Consider the following 16,906-nt stretch of genomic DNA (forward strand, 5'->3'; position numbering starts at 1 on the left):
CACAACATATTCACCCCACTTAGAGCTGTAACCTTGTACCCAGAGTGTACCGTCAAAGCCGCCCAAAACATGGCAACCATTCCCAGCATCCGAGAAACCACCAAACACTAGTGGAGAGCTGGGGGGGGCACCAAATTGTAACTTGCCTCCGGGCGTCTGGGATGAACTTACGCCACTCTATCAATCTATCCCCCTAAACCAAGGAGATGCCTGCTGTAATAGGTTGTCTCACCAACCTTTATTAGCTGATTAATGTCAGTCCTCTGTGATCTGAATATGTGTTTATTGAATGGGGATTAAAATGGCTAAGCTAGGGGAGCTGTATGTTTAATTTGTATTTGGCCCTACAATTTTTGATGACAGCCCTGGGGTCCACACTGTCAGACACTGATTCCTACAGCATTACTCTGTATTTAGACTGTCCCCGGTCTAAATACGCCCATACATTGGTGATTGGTCTAGAAGTATGCCTGTGATGATTACAGCCGAATCTGATTGATTCTGACTCCGTACATAGCAGAGAAATACCTAACCAACCCTGAGCTGTTCAGTAAACATAAGGTTATCATTTATTATCAATTTATTTTTATTTATTTTGCTTTTTCTTTTTTTGTTTATCTTGCTCTCCTTTTCTTCTGAAAAAGGAGATATTAATATGTACAAATGTGTTTTTGGTTATGTTTATGTCATAATTACATTTTAGTAACTACATACAAAAAAGTTAATATATATTTATTCTTTTAGAGAGCAGGTTACTTCACTGTGGAGGTAGCACACCGTTTAGTCTATTCACTGACAGGTGCAGTTTGTTTTTTACTTTTTCTTATATGTTGTTTAAAGGGATTGGGTACTCTTTGTGGCAAATTTGCTGCCCACATACGAGACCCATTATAGGGCGCGAGGAGATTATTATCTTATCAAATGTTTAGTGAACAAGCCCAGGTTGACGAAACGGTTAGGTCTAGAACGAGGTGCTGTAAAGGACCTCTGGCATCACAACCAAATGACCCGTGGCAAGAGAGGGAGGGGCAAAATTTTAGAAAGGGGGGCCAAAACTGTCCCCTGCGTGGGATCACTACGCTCGCCACGCTTTGGGCACGCTGGCTCGCTTCGCTGGCCACAGGTTTATATTCCCCTTTATGCCCACGTGGATAGTAACACTTTTAATTGGCCGGCCCTGCCATAGCGGTCATGTGGTTGTGACATCGGAGGTCCTTTCTCCAACTTGTATCTAGCAACAACCTTGTCAAAACGCGTGTCTGGACATAGGCAAACGCATGGGGGGGTTTCCGTCTGCCTGGAAACCCCCCTCCCCAGCACACACCATGACCACAATAGAAATAGTAATATAATACAATGTTACTAGTGCTGCATGTTCTTCTCAGTATCACAAATGAAATGATTAGCACCACCTGTGGATCTTTTAAAATGTGTTAGCCAGTAATAAATATACCTGTGCACCAACTAGGAGATGTGGAAAACATACACTGTTAGGGGTGCACTGCTATAGACCATCAATTGGATTAATTATTAATACTGTATAATAATACACTATCCAGTACATAAGGAGACCGATATGTACATATATGTCCAGGGCAGTGCTAGGTTATTCTGCTTGTCCCCCAGACTCCCGGACTTGCTCTAATTCTCTGGAATGGTGCACACATCTAAAATAAAAACATTCTGCTCAGGAAGGATGGCTCTACTGCCATATCTAATGGCTTACTTTGATCGCTGCTCCTGTATATGCTGGAATTATGACACACAATATTCTTTGTATGATGCATATTAAAGCTAGATAAGTGCCCTATTCATGGACTGGCCACACTCACTCTAAAATCAAACATTTGGAAACCCCCCTCTAAAAATCCTGCGTTTGCCACTGCTGGACCCAGCGACCCTGGTAGCACTCTAGGGCTTCCCATCTGCCACACCTACCTGCTCATCATGACTCAGTTGTCTGTTAAGGTATTTTCATCTCCTCTGTTGTATTCTCATCAGGCACGCTGTGGTGCTTGTCCTGCACTATGGCTGCATCAGGACATTAAACGGCAGGCACACCTGACAACAGATACAGCATTGTTTTCACACTCAATTTCACTGAACCACTCATCGCCTGTCCAATCCCCAGGCAAACGGCGACAGTAGCAGTCAGCGACTTGTAATAGCTCAGCCTACTCACTTTTCTGTATTACCATTTCAATTGCGCAGTTGTTCATTTTTTATATATTGACTTTATTGTGCACTCTGTGTTTTAAAGCTCCTGGGACCCTACTCAGGACTGATTGCGCACTGCTCCAAGTGTGTGCACATTCTGTAGTTGTAACTTACATTGATACTTGCCAATTGTTAACCCAACACCTATAATTGTACCTCGTTGAATTTAATCACCTCACAGATTATTCTGTACGTTAACACTCCTGATATATATATATACTCAGGACTGATTAGATACTGCTGCTTCAAGTGTTTGCACAACTTTACAGTTATAACTATTTACTGTGACCTGGCAACTGCTAAACAAATACCTACAACTGTATCATGCTAAATATAATTTTCCTATATATCACTAATCCTGTACTCAAGATGTTGTGATGTGTATAATGAATAGGTTCTATATTTGTGTGGAGTACAGACATAATTACCTGGATCTATCCTTATTGATACGCTTCAAATGTAACTAGTGGACTTGTCATACAATTTATTATTTATTACCATCTAGTGTAAACATTCGGATCACAAGGACTTGATATAAGATGATATCTCACTCAATAATTTCTTATTGCAGGTAGGGGTGGTGTGTTTTTACAATGTTTTTATTTTTGTACAGGTCGAGTCTCCCATATCCAAAATGCTTGGGACCAGGGGTATTTTGGATAACGGAATATTCCGTATTTTGGAATATATGCATATCATAATGAAATATCTTGGGAATGGGGTCCAAATATATACACAGAATGCATTTATGTGTTATATACATCTTATACACACAGCCTGCAGGTCATTTTATACAATATTTTCAATAATTTTGTGGCTCAAGCAAAGTTTGTGTACAGAAATGAAATTAATTTATGTTTCATATACACCTTATACACACAGCCTGTAGGTAATTTTATACAATATTTTTTAATAATTTGTGCCTTAGACAAAGTTTGTGTACATTGAACCATCAAAAATCAAAGGTTTCATTATCTCAGTCATGCCAAAAAAAATCCGTATTCCGGAATATTTGGATATGGGAGACTCAACCTGTACTATCTGTCATTGTGTTCACCACATATTTCACCCTTGTTCTACTATGTATAGTGTGTATGTATTTTAAAACTGCTTATTGGGATATTGGACCTTTTGACTTGAAGGTATTATACCCATATTTAGTCCAGGCATCCCACTTCATTCATTTATGTTATATGTGTGTTATGTCTAGGTGATTCCAACCATAAAAAATGTGTTTATAATAAATACCCTCGTTTCTTATGTGTGTCCCACATATAAGTATTCTTCTGCTTTCCCTTTTCTCCTGGCCCAGACTGTCTGCCAGCCTAACTCTGCTTCAAAACCAGGCCCGGCATGCCAACACCACACACAGATGCTTCCCAGTAGCTCATATCTTCTTCCTAGTTAAACTGACAAGTTATGTACATGCCAGCATGGAAGCCTGCCCACCCCACTGAGCCCTCGGCCTCCATGTGTTAAGTCTCCTCCATTATTTCCAGCTTTATCAGATGATCGTCACTATACCACACTACTTGGACAGTCTGGACAACATAGATGTTTCCCTGGAGTATACTGTAGGAGTTGAAATATGTTATGAATGGTGATGTCTGTTCGAATCTGTGTGATGGCACAGGACAGCTTTGGCTTTCGTCCTACTCCGTAGGTAACACCAACCCCCAAGACTGGACATGCCCCTCTAGCATCTGTGACCACCTGAGTTTGTGGTGGTCCAGGGGTTTGATGGCACAAAATGGGTATCTGGTGGGGCCTGATATCATAAAAGGGGCATCTGGAGAAGTCAGAAGACATATAAGGGGCATCAGGAGGTGTCTGGTGGCATAAACGGGGCATATGGAGGAGTCTGTGTACTGACTTTGTAGGAGTTCAGTCTCCTTCTCTTGTGCTGTTAATTGTCTGCACCTACATCATTGAAGATTTCTTTTTGCACTGGGTGTTTTCTCTTTGTTGACCTGTTCATTGTGTCAGTTTATTAAGCCCAGTGCCACTGTCTCTCTCTCTTAAATGTCTCTTGCACTAAATTATGCAAGAGAAATTTAAGAGAAAAATATGCCTTAATGAATGAGCCCTCTTCAACTCCAAGGTCTGATTCATAAATTTACTAATCATGGTAAAACAAATGCAATACAAAAACAAAAATAATCTGAAAATAACAAATTTCAAATAGGATTAGTACTCATTAGTTGTTAGTAAATGTTCTTTTAAGTAGTTCAATTTAGATTGTCCACATAAAGTTAAAAGCTGGATTGGCACGTCTATAAACACGTTATTTTCATTAATGTCAATCTATCGGTTTCTCTTATTAAGCAGCAGTGACAACCCCTTTCTCTGACTTTATTTTGTTCACGCCGCTACATACAATGTGTACCTTGTCCTCAATTTTGCTACTTTTTCCTCATTTTTCTCTTAAGCTGGCCACACACTAGACCAACTTACATCCAACCAGCCAACTTGTTAATTGGTTGGAATGAAAATCTGGTAACGAATGGGATTAACTGTTGATCAGCAATTTGCTCCTAACTGCCAGAAAACAGATGAAAATGGTCGTCAGACAAGTCCATTTTCTGGCATTTGGGAGCAAATTGCTGATTGTCATTTGCTTTCATCCTTACCACATTTTCATTCCAACCAATCAACAAGTTGGCTGGTTGGACAGATAATCTTTAGATGTGTGGCCAGCTTTAGTCTACAAATAGTGGGCCTGATTCAGCAGTGCAGATTCCCAATTATCGGGAATCTGAGCGTGCACAGGACCCAATATGCAAGTGTGCAGTATGGGTCCTGCTAAGACGCACACAAGCCCTTGAATGCCTCTGCTTGACTGACAGACAGAGGCATTTAAGGGGCGGTGCGGAGGCAAGGTCTGCCGGTGTTCCAGGAAACAGGGCATGTCCGCCCCGTTTTCAGGGAGTGGCCAACCCAGGGACTGCGTGGACGTACGCAGTCTGCTGGGCTTGCAAGCCAGCCAGCCTGAGTAAGCTGAGGCTTACTCAGCTGGCCGGCTGCCCGGCGCTATCCACCATCGTGACCATCGACAACCTGCCTGCAGCTTTGAAATTGCGATCCTTGCTGAATCAGGCCTAGTGTACTGATTCAGAGTAGTCTACAGCCACCGGGACTTGTACTAAGACACCGACCGGAGCCATCGCAGCTGTCCACAACTGTGTGCACATACGCAGCATCAGACGCAGATCAGGCAAACATCGACTCCTTGAGTGAGTATATGGTCACTCAGAATGGCCACCGATACTGAGACAATGGAGTCATGTTCCCTGTGTACGGAATCGCAGATGTAGGATGTGTCACACCCACAAAATGATTGAGACACGGCTGCGTTTTTAGTCAACACTCCTTGTTACCTCCCCCAAACGCTCCCTGCTTTTCAATCACATTGTGAAAATAGACTTGCAGCATGCGACTACAGTAATCCACCTTGATACATGAGCAGTGCAACTCAGATGCTTGTGCATTGGCAAAAAATCGTTCCATTTGCAAAAACATCGGCACTGCGCACAACTCTGAATCAGGCCCTAGGTACTTAGGATTAGAGGGTTTTTTATGCAAAGGAATTCGTATTAAGTTGCAAATTAAGCCTAACGATGCATGGCAAGGGTCACTTCTGCCTGTTTAACCTAGACTGTTCCTCGGTTTTGCTAATTTTTCCTTAACTTTGCTACTTTTTCTCCTTCATTGTGTTATTTTGTCCTCAATTTGGCATCTTAGAGCCTAATTCAGGGATGTACGTAAATTCGATAATTATGTATATCTCGATGTTTACAGATCTGTGCATGCGCAGGAGGACAGCGACTTTGAGCATTCCAGAAAATGGGGTAGTCTGCCCCGTTTTCTGGGGGTACTAAAGCCAGTGGCTGCATACTTGGATGTAGCTTCAATGGATCCGGCAGCATGATTTACACAGACATACTGAGTAACCTGGGGATTACTCAGATGTACAATGTTTACGCAATTGATAAGATGCTGCCTCATTGGATGCAGCAGAGGATCAGAGAAGCCGGCAGTAGGCGTCCATTTACACAAGATGCATCTTGCGGCATTTACATATTGTCGCACAGTGGCTGCCACAATAGTGTCCATCTCTTAATCAGCCCCTTAGTTCGCTAATAGTTTGCTAGGTACTTAGGATTAGTGTTTTGGTGAAGCTAAGTAGCAAAGTCTGTGGCGCGTTAAACAGGGCTATTTGATTATAGGTGTATGTGGACACATCTATAGTTAACTCCACTTTGGCCATTTGCATATAGTATTGTGTCTAAATAAAGGTTGACTGCTGTTATACTCCATATACTAATTGTGCAGTATATGCCCCCTCTAATGGTTGGTCACACTCCCACAACAGACTGCAACCACTGCAATCCCCAGATGGGCACCTCAGTGGTAAGGCAATGGCCAGATTCAAACTCATGACCCTTCCACTGAGAGGCAGAAATGCTAAACACTGTGCGACTGCACTGCCACATGTTAGCACTTATAATGCTGGTAAAACTTTAATGTGTGTGTGAGTGATGTTGAGTGAAAAGCAAGAAAAAACATAATAAGAGTGGCGCTTGTCAGTTAGCAGCTATTAAAAGGAGGGTGTTAAGCTCCTTGGTCAAATTTGAATAACATAAAGGATAGAAACAGCGCTGGTGGGTATTTGAGAGAACTCAGTTAATAAAATTTGCATTAAAAAATTCATACGGCTTGGTTAAAAAAAAGACATACACATTTATTAAAACTAGAAATGAGCGGGTCCGCTTCTCCAGGAACCGGACCCACCCGAACTTCGTGTTCCGAGGCAAGTTCCGAGTCCGGCTCTGGTTTTCCCTCATGACTCGGATCTCAAAACGAGGCAAAGCGTCATCATCCCGCTGTCAGATTCTCGTGGGCTTTGGATTCTATAAAGGTCCCCGCGAACTGCGCCATTTTCACTCCGGCTGGGGACAGTGTACAGACCAGACGTGCTCTTGGTGCAGTTAGTGTAGTTGTCAACTTGTCAGGCATCAATCATTGTCAGTGACTTGTCATTGTCAGTATTTGTTCAAGGGTGCAGTGTTGTCAGCCTTGGGCTGCAGTACGTAAAGTGGGGGGGTGCTGCTGTGTCATTCACTGTTGTCCTGTCAATCAAGGGGCAGGGGCTGCAGTACATAAAGGGCTGCTGCTGTCTTTTCCTGTCCATCAAAGGGCTAGGGCTGCAGCTCATAAAGGGGTGCTGTGATGTCCAGGGGTGTTCTGTCAATCCAGGGGAGCCCCCAGTGTAAAAAAATGTAAAATCTTTTTTTTTTTCTTCATTTTTTGTGTGTGTGCTAGGTAGTAGTAGTTACACTATTATTGTTTGGTGACACTGCCGGCCAGACCGTATTTGTGACTCTGCAGGTGGTCTGTCCGCACTTGGCAGGGGTGCTTTGTTATCCAAAAAGAGTGGTGCTGTCTGTGTTGTTCATCAAGGGGCTGCTGCCTCATTCAGGGGTGCTCTTCCCCAGTGTTATAAAAATAAAAGTGAAGTAAAATAATATTATCAATCCACAAAAAAAAAGATTTTTTTGTGTGTGTGTTTTAGCAACTTAGCTGCGGTATTATTGTTTGGTGATACTGCTGGCCAGACCACAGTTTATTGTCCACGTATTTGTGACTCTGCACTGCAGGTGGTCTGTCCGCACTCGGCAGGGGTGCTTTGTTGTCCTAAAAGAAGGGGTGCTGTATGTGTTGTTCATCAAGGGGCTGCTGCCTCGTTCAGAGGTGCTCTTCCCAAGTGTTATAAAAATAAAAGTGAAATAAAATAATATTATCAATCCACAAAAAATAAAAAAATAAAAAAAATGTTGGGTGTGTAAGTTAGCAACTTAGGTGCTCTTCCCCAGTGTAAAAAAAATATTGTACGCTGACACTGCCAGTCAGACCACAGTGTAAGTTTGTTGATATGGAGGACGATCAAATGAAAGGAGAACAGGAACCACATACCAGTCTTGCAACTGCTGCCAGCATTCACGATGACGATGCAAGGCCGTCAACATCATCTACGAAGGCCGATGCACAAGGGCTTAAGTCAGGGCATTTAAGGACAAACAAGCAATGTTTTACAGTATTAAAGAAAAAAAATTAAAAGCTAAGTTAGCTGCAGAGAAACCAAAAATTGGCAATATGCCATTTACTATACTAAGTGGCAATGAAAGGATAAGGCCTTGGCCTTTATTTATGACTGGTGGTTCTGCATCTTATGATGATGTAAGCTCTTCTCCCTGTAGAAGTGTCAAAAAAATTAAAATCGCTAAGGCACTTGAACCAACTGTGTGCTCAGAAAAGTCACAGATCCCTGAGTCCAAGCGTGTCCGCGGTTGCCATGTGCGAGCCTGACCTTTCTAAAACTGTACTTGAAGAGGATCTTCCTTCCACCATTTGTGTGCTCTGCAAATGTGGGGATGAGCAGCACAAGTCAATAAGCTGACTTAGAAATCTAGGATGCTTCTGTGTACTTGCACCAGGAGGATGAGGAGGATATTTCTGTAGTTGGCCCTAACAAGGATGATGAGGATGTTGATGATGAGGATGTTGATGCAGAGGATGTTGTTTGTGTAAATCAGGTAACAGTTGTTGCCCATGGTATGAAAAATCCCTTTGTCATGCCAGGGCAAAAGACAAAAAAATCCACTTCGTATGTGTGGAATTATTTCCACCCAAATCTGGACAACAGTTGTCAAGCCATCTGTAACATTTGCCAAGCAAGAGTGAGTAGAGGTAAGGACCTTAACCATCTAGGAACCTCCTCCCTGTAATGTCACTTGCAGCGCATTCATCAAATTCCAAAGTGTTTGCAAAATTCTGAAACTTTGGCTAAAAACGTAACAATCAGTCCAGTGTCACCTAGCTGCTCCCTTCACTCTGTTAGATCCAAGCACCTGCAATCTCCACCACCAACACCTGCATCATCAACATCCTCAATCATGATCGTAAGTAGCCCTGCTGCATCCAATTTCATAAGCATGACTGACTCCTCTCCTATCCGTGACTCCTCAGAAGGGGGGGATCTTCATCCCAGAAAGGGACAAAGAAGACTACTACTAGTAGTAATTTAAAAAAACAATTGCCTATTAAGTAGTAATTTTAAAAAACAATTGACTATTAAACAATCCATTGATAGAGGAAGTAAGTATAACAGCTGTCACCCAGTTGCACAGCGGATCACTGACGCCATGATGGCTGTGCTAGAATTAGATGGTGAAATAATAGAAAATGAGGATGATAGTGTGGAGGAAGTGCAAAAGGAGGATGAGGGGAGAATTTGTGTCCTATCTGACACTAATGAGGATGTTGTTTGCGTAAATCAGCCACCTGTGGCAGCAGTTCTTGCTCATGATAAAAAGAAAGCCAGAAAAGCCACGTCTTGGGTATGGAATTATTTTAATCTAAATTGTGACAACATTTGTGAAGGCATTGGTTCCATTTTTAAAGCCAAAGTTAGCAGAGGAAGGGACATTAACCATCTAGGCACCTCTACCCTGTTACGGCGAGTTCATGCAATTTGTTTAACAAAATTATAATAATAAGTAAATTAATAACAAGCAGTCCAGTATCAGCTACCAGCAGTTTGGAGCAGCACATGCAATCTCCACCACCAACACCCTATTCATCAACCTCCTCCTTAATAATTGAAGGTAGTCCTTCCAAAAAATGTTTTGTGTGGGCCCAAACAAACCAAGGACTTCAGCCACAAAAGTGTAAGTCCTTGTAGCTAAAGTGCTTGGTTTGTTAAACTGTGCATGTCCTTTTTAATATCCCACATAAGAGTGTGTTGGAGGGCTCAAGGACAATTCCATCTTGCACCTCTTTTCTTTACATTTTGCACAATTTGGGGCATTGCCGACTGACATTATTATAGTTTATTAAACTGCCATCCTGTCTGCCACTGCTGTGTGGCAATGTTTCATAGATGTCCTATAATTTTTTAAACTGCTGTGCGTTTGAGCCAATGCTCTGACGCTTACTTTAGCCAGCCAGCTCGCTGCAGCCTTTGGCCTATATTGGTGAAAAATAGTGAAATCAATATTGTGAGCTGTGAGGTGGCTAAAAATGACTGGAAATGCCTGAAAATGATTGTTATTAAGGTTGATAATACTGTAGGAACAAAATCAGGCTCATATTATGTGGTTTTAGCTGTTTATATAATTTTTTAAAAAAATCTACAGATCCAAAACCAAAACACGCAGGGGTGGTTTTGTAAAACCAAATCCAGATCCAAAACCTTGAAAGAGATACAGATCCAAAACCAAAACATGGGGGTCGGCGCACATCCATAATTAAAACACAATATTACTAAAGATCCTGTTATCTAGTAAGAGAATAGTTATGTGAAATATTGTAAAAAATATTCATAAGCTTATTGGAAAGCAATAATAATATGGTTGTCCATTGAACTGCTTGGTTAAATAGCCCTCTGGAGCCTATGAAAATTACTGATTCTAGAACAAAATTGTAATGATAGTCCCGGTCTAATATCCAGCAAGTATAGAAATTGGTATTACCCCAACTGGTGTCTCCAAATACGCAACAGCTAGCAAGGTCTCCTCGCAAAGCTCACAGTGTGCAATAATAGGAATCATCCAAGGGTTTCTCTGTATATGTCAGCTGGTCCGGATGAGGTAGTAAAAATCCAAAGTGTGGCTCTATAGGTGGGCTCTCAGATGCAGGCAGTCCAGTATACATTCAATAAACGGCTCGTATATTGAATGTATACTGTACTGCCTGGCAGGCTCGGACTGGGCCGCCGGGGATTCGGGGAATTCCCCGGTGGGCCCCGGTGAAATACAGCCACGCCCTCTAATGCGGGAGGGCGGGGCTTAGCGCATGTCACCTCACCGGTGCTGTTGTTTCACTATGCCCATCGGCAGCTGCAGGCTGTGAGCAGCGGGCGGTCTTTTCGCTGTAACACCACTGATTCCATGTTCCGGAATCAGTGGTGACCAGTGCCTGGTAACTGTGGACCCTCTACCTTGATGTAGGCTAAAAAAAAGTTATGTTGAAAAAACAAGAAGCTTTGGGCAGACAAGCCCGTGCATCTGAGGCATATGGCTCACTTGTTGCCCTCACTTTGTAAGCATTAGCTGTCCACATTTTACTGTGGATAATGGTAAATCAAGCCCACAGATAAATGGTTTACATTGTTCCTGCAATATGGTGTTATACAGATCAGCAATGAAGATGTTGTGCACGTGGAAGGATGTTGTGCACGTGGAATGCTAAACCTTTCTCTCTACAGTGACACCTACTTTAGTCCTATTCTAAGCCATCATTTATAAGGAGGTAGGCAAATATTGACACAGACCTTTACTAAGGGTTCTGAAGCCAGGCATGAAATCAAATACTGGAAGGTGAGATAGGAGATAAGGGGAGACCAGGAACACATATGGCAAGGCAGAAAGAACTAAAGTGTGCTATTAACCCTTTCACAAATACGGTTGTCTCTTTGATGTATTTTTATAAATAAATAAATATATAATTACTCTATACATTAGAGTAAGCAAAACCAAGCCCTGCAAATTAGAATTTCAGTAAGGATTTAAATGGGGTCTTAGGAAACTGTATATACACATTATTCATCCCAGACACATGGATCATCCTGTCTATCCTAATTGTCTTGTAAAATTGTCCAGATGCTCAGTTGGAGCGGCAAATTATTGGATACATATCCTGATTTAGGTGGCCAAATTGGACGATATGGGAGCTCAGGATGAGCAACTGGATTTCATGTGACCTGGTTAGATTGGTCAGCTAATGGCTTGGCTGACAGTGTCTGTGAGTGACCGGTATGCTGTTACCGAAACTGCAATCCTAATATATCTTACTTGCAAAAAACACAAATTGTACAATGTATCAAGGCTTTGGGTACGGGATGCCGGCGCTCAGTTTCCTGGTGGTAAGAATGCAGATGTCAGCATCCTGACAGGGTTAAGATACCGACACCTGTCGAGTAAGTATCCTAACCCTATCCCTACCCCTTACCCTCCCCGCACCCTAAACCTAACCTCCCCCCTAGTGCCTAAACATAACCCTCCCCCTAACCCCACTACTTATCGTCATAATGCCAGCGCCGGGATTCTGACGGCCAGCATCACGTACAGCGGTATTTCAACTACCTTCCGTATCAAGCGACAGTTTGCCAAACCGCATGTCAAACCTCCAGATAAAAAGAAATGTTAGAGGTGGTGAGATTGCACAACCTGCAGCTCATTAATTACAGTATAATACCTATAAAAGGGCCAGGAACATTTCTGCTATCAAAGAAGTTTTAAGATGTTGGTTTTTGGGAATGTGATTCAGATTTGGGTGACTTGTGTGCTTACAGTACAGATTGTGGAGGCCTAAAGGTGAAGTTAGCGAGGAGGAGGAGCAGCAGCATATGCTTCAGAAAAACCACAGAATCTGGTTCTTTAGAACAAGTTTGGCCCTTGAATCCCTCTCAGATCAGGACGTTTTGCTAATGTTTTGTCTCGACCGCAGAAACCTACTAAAGTTTTATGAGCAGATGAGGCATGATTTGGAGTAGAGATGAGTGGGTCCTGTTCTCCGAGAACTGGATCCACCCGAACCTCGTGACACGAGGCGAGATCAGAGTCTAGCTCGGGCCTTCCCGCGTGACTCAGATCTGAAAACTAGGCAAAACGTCATCCTCCCGCTGTCAGATTCTTGCGGGTTTTGGATTCTATAAAGGTCCCGGTGATCAGCGCCATTTTCACTCCGGCTATTGAGAGTGTACAGAGCAGATGTGCTTTGTCCTTCTAGGGTGCAGTCAGTGTTGTGTGTTGTTGTCAGTGACTTCTCACTATTTGTTCATTTGTGCAGTGTTGTCAGGCTGGGGCTGCATTACATAAAGTGGGGGTGCTGCTGTGTCACTCACTGTTGTCATGTCAAACAAGGGAAGGGGGCAGCAGTTCATAAAGGGCTGCTGCTGTGTTGTCCATAAAGGGGCTTGGGTTGCAGTACATAAAGGGGTACTGATGTGTTGTCCTGTCTATCAAGGGGCTAGGGCTGCAGCTCATAAAGGGGTGCTGTGTCATCCAGGGGTGCTCTTCCCCACTGTAAAAAAAATAAAAATGACAATTAAAATCTTTTTTTTTTCTTTTTGTGTGTGTGTGTGTGCTAGGTAGTTACTAGTTAGTAACTAGTTATGCTATTATTGTTCAGTGACACTGCCGGCCAGACTGCATTTTTATCATCTAAGTATTTCTCACTCTGCAGGTGGTCTGTCCGCACTCCCCTGCTCCGCAGGGGTGCTTTGTTGTCCATAAAGGGGTGCTGTGTTGTTCATCAAGGAGCTGTTGCCTTGTCCAGGGCTGCTTTTCCCCAGTGTAAAAAAAATAAAAGTGAAATACAATTATCATTCCTCAAAAAATCAAAAATAAATATTTTTTTCTTTTGGGTGTGTGTGCTATCAACATAGCTGCGCTGTTATTGTTCGGTGACACTGCCAGCCAGACCGCAGTTTATCATCCATGTATTGTGACACTATAAGTGGTAGCGCAGTGTGTTATTCTTATTCATAAAAAATCTTGTGACACTGTAAGTAGTAGTGCAGTGTTTTACTCATAAAAAAGCGTGTGACACTGTAAGTGATAGCGCAGTGTAATATTCAACTTTTCACTTCTTTCCTCAATCGTGAATAAATGATTAGTCTACACGCTGACTAGAAGACCACAACAAAGTGCTAAATAACATGCATAATATATAAAACATAATGACATAACTGTATGTGGCAGCGCAGTGTGTTATTATTTTCTTATTCATAAAAAATCTTGTAACACTGTAAGTGCTAGCACAGTGTGTTATTCTTTTCTTATTCATAAAAAATATTGTGATACTGTAAGTGGTAGCGCAGTGTGTTATTCTTTTCTTAATCATAAAAAATCTTGTGACACTAAGTGGTAGCGCAATGTGTTATTCTTTTCTTATTCATAAAATCTTGTGACACTGTAGGTCATTGATACTGCAGTGTAATATTTTAAATTGGTACAAATTGACATATGTGCTGTACTCATTCGTGTTTGTTGATACGGAGAACGATCAGTTGAGAGGAGAGCAGGAACCACATACTATTGCTGGAGCTGCTGCCAGTGCCACCAGTCATTACGATACTAGTCTGACTACATCATCTACTAAAGCCGATGCCCAAGGGTATAAAGGGTTTAAGTCAGGGCATCTAAAATCAAGAACCAATCTTTTACAGTGGTAAAGAAAAAAAATCAAAGGGAAAGTTAGCTGAAGAAAAACATAAAATTGGCAATATGCCTTTCACCACATGAAGTGGCAAGGAAAGGCTAAGTGGTAAGGCTAAGGGAAAGGCTATGACTGGTGGTTCTGCCTCCTATGATGATGTAAGCACAAGTGAACATGCTGATATAGAAATCGAGGATGCTTCTGTGGAAGTGCACCAGGATGAGCAGGATATTTGTGTAGCTGACGCTAATAAGGGTGTTGTTGATGAGGATGTTGTTTGTGTAAATCAGGCACCAGTGGAAGAAACAGTAGTTGCCCATGATAAGGAAAAGCCCATTGTCATGCCTGGGCACAAGACAAAAAAATCCACTTCTTATGTGTAGAATTATTTCTACCCAAATCCAGATAACAATTGTCAAGTTATCTGTAACCCTTGTAAAGACAGAGTAAGTAGAGGTAGGAACCTTAACCACCTGCAGAGCATCCACCCAAAAAGTTTTTTCAAAGTTCAGAAACTTTGTCTAAAAAAGTACCAAGAAGCAGTTCAGCGTTAGCTAGCTCTCTTCTCTCTGCTAGATCCAAGCACCTGCCATCTTTACCACCAACACCTTCATCAACAATATCAATCATGAAGCGATTGGTTTGTTTTGGCCCTCACAAAACAAGCTACCAATTGGCAGCTGACATTGCTGGCAATGATCTCTACATGCACAAACTGGCTTTACAGAGGCAAGATGTTGTCACCATCATCATCCAATTCCTCACTCTCATCATCTTCACACAATATTAATTTGTCCCCGCTGGAATCCACCATTACAGGTGCCTCTGTAATTTTTAGATGTAATTGGCATAGAATTTGTAGTTCATTTTGATGGACATTTTTCTTTTTTTCCTGCCAGTAGTCAAACGGACTGTCTGACATGCCTATTTGGAAGCTATCATTAAATGTTTTTAAATAGTCCTCAACCATTCTTTGAATGGTGACCGTATCAGATGGAGTAATGGTAGAGGTCTCATTAATTGTAGGCAATTTTTTTAGACCCCACCAGATGTCAAAACTTGGTTGTGTTGACTCATCTGCTTCACCAGTGGGTCTTTTGGGAAAGTTTAGTTTTTTCTCGGCAGATGCACTTGCTAGAGAAACTGTAGGAGAAGCCATCGCTACATCACGTGCCACTTGAGCTGACACTTTGCTTACCAACAGCTCTTTGCATCTGTTCAGATCTGTGTCTGTTGGGAAGAAAGACACAATGTATGACTTAAACTTTGGATCTTAAATCTTGCGTTTGCCCTGTTCAGCTTGTCCACATATCTGTGGTTAAGTGGACAGTGGGTACAATGGCATTTTGGAGGCCACTAATTAAGTTTTTTATAATGTCCCTGTACAGGTTGGGAATTGCTTTTCTAGTGAAGTGGAATCTAGATGGGTTTTGGTAGCGGGGACACAGGACCTCAATTACCTGTCTAAAACCCACTGCATTATTGGCAGATATTGGATGCACATCTAATACCAGCATAGATGTTATGGCGTCAGTGATCCACTGTGCAACTGGGTGACTACTGTCATACTTGCTCCCCCTTGCAAAGGATTAACAGTCAATTGTTTTTTAAAGTACTACTCGTAGTCTTCCTGGTCCCCTCCTGGGATAAAAATCCACTCCCAGCAGCAGCAGACATAGCGCTCAAGGATTCTTCTGGTGCAAGGACTGATGTGAATTATTTAAATATTTTTTGTAAATGCCTCCCCTCCTCCCTCATAAATTTGCTTTGGAATCAAAAAATTAAATTAAATTTACTACTAATCAAATCTTCCTTTTCCTACCTTCAACTACATACAAACTCCAACTCCCTCACGCCTCTTGAATAAGAAAAACATTTGTTTCCTGATGTGCCATGTTGGAAGTTGAACTGCCACAGCTGCTGCAATCTTTGACATGCAGTTGCTGAATACCAAAAACATCCAGAAATGTTTATGGCCACAGGCAGCATCTCCTGCATGCCTCTTTCATTTAAAAAATATTCTGAACCACCAAGTTGATTTTGTGGGCAAAACATGGGACATATTGTTCACCCCTGCTCTCCCCTCCTCCCTCATAAATTTGCTTCGGAAACTACCAATCAACCCTTCCTGTCCCTGATTTCAACTACATACATACTCCATCTTCCTCAGGCCTCTTGATTAATGAAAACATATGTTTCCTTATGTGCCATGTTGGAAGTTGAACTTCCATGTGTTTGTTCTGCCCACTGCTGTCGCTTCACTTAGTCAGCCAGCTAGCTTGGTGCAAATTTTTTTTGCCTAAATCGGATGAAAACATTGTGAGCTGTGAGGTGGTCAAAATTGCCTGGAAACGAGTGGAAATTAATGTTACTGAGGTTAGTAATACTGTAGGAACAAAAAAAGCATATTATTATATAATTTTACCAGTGTTTATCAATTGAAAGAAAATACAGATCCAAAATCAAAACC

The sequence above is a fragment of the Taudactylus pleione genome, unplaced genomic scaffold (genome assembly GCF_031769625.1).
Source record: "Taudactylus pleione unplaced genomic scaffold, aTauple2 ptg000016l, whole genome shotgun sequence".
Lineage (NCBI taxonomy): Eukaryota > Metazoa > Chordata > Amphibia > Anura > Myobatrachidae > Taudactylus > Taudactylus pleione.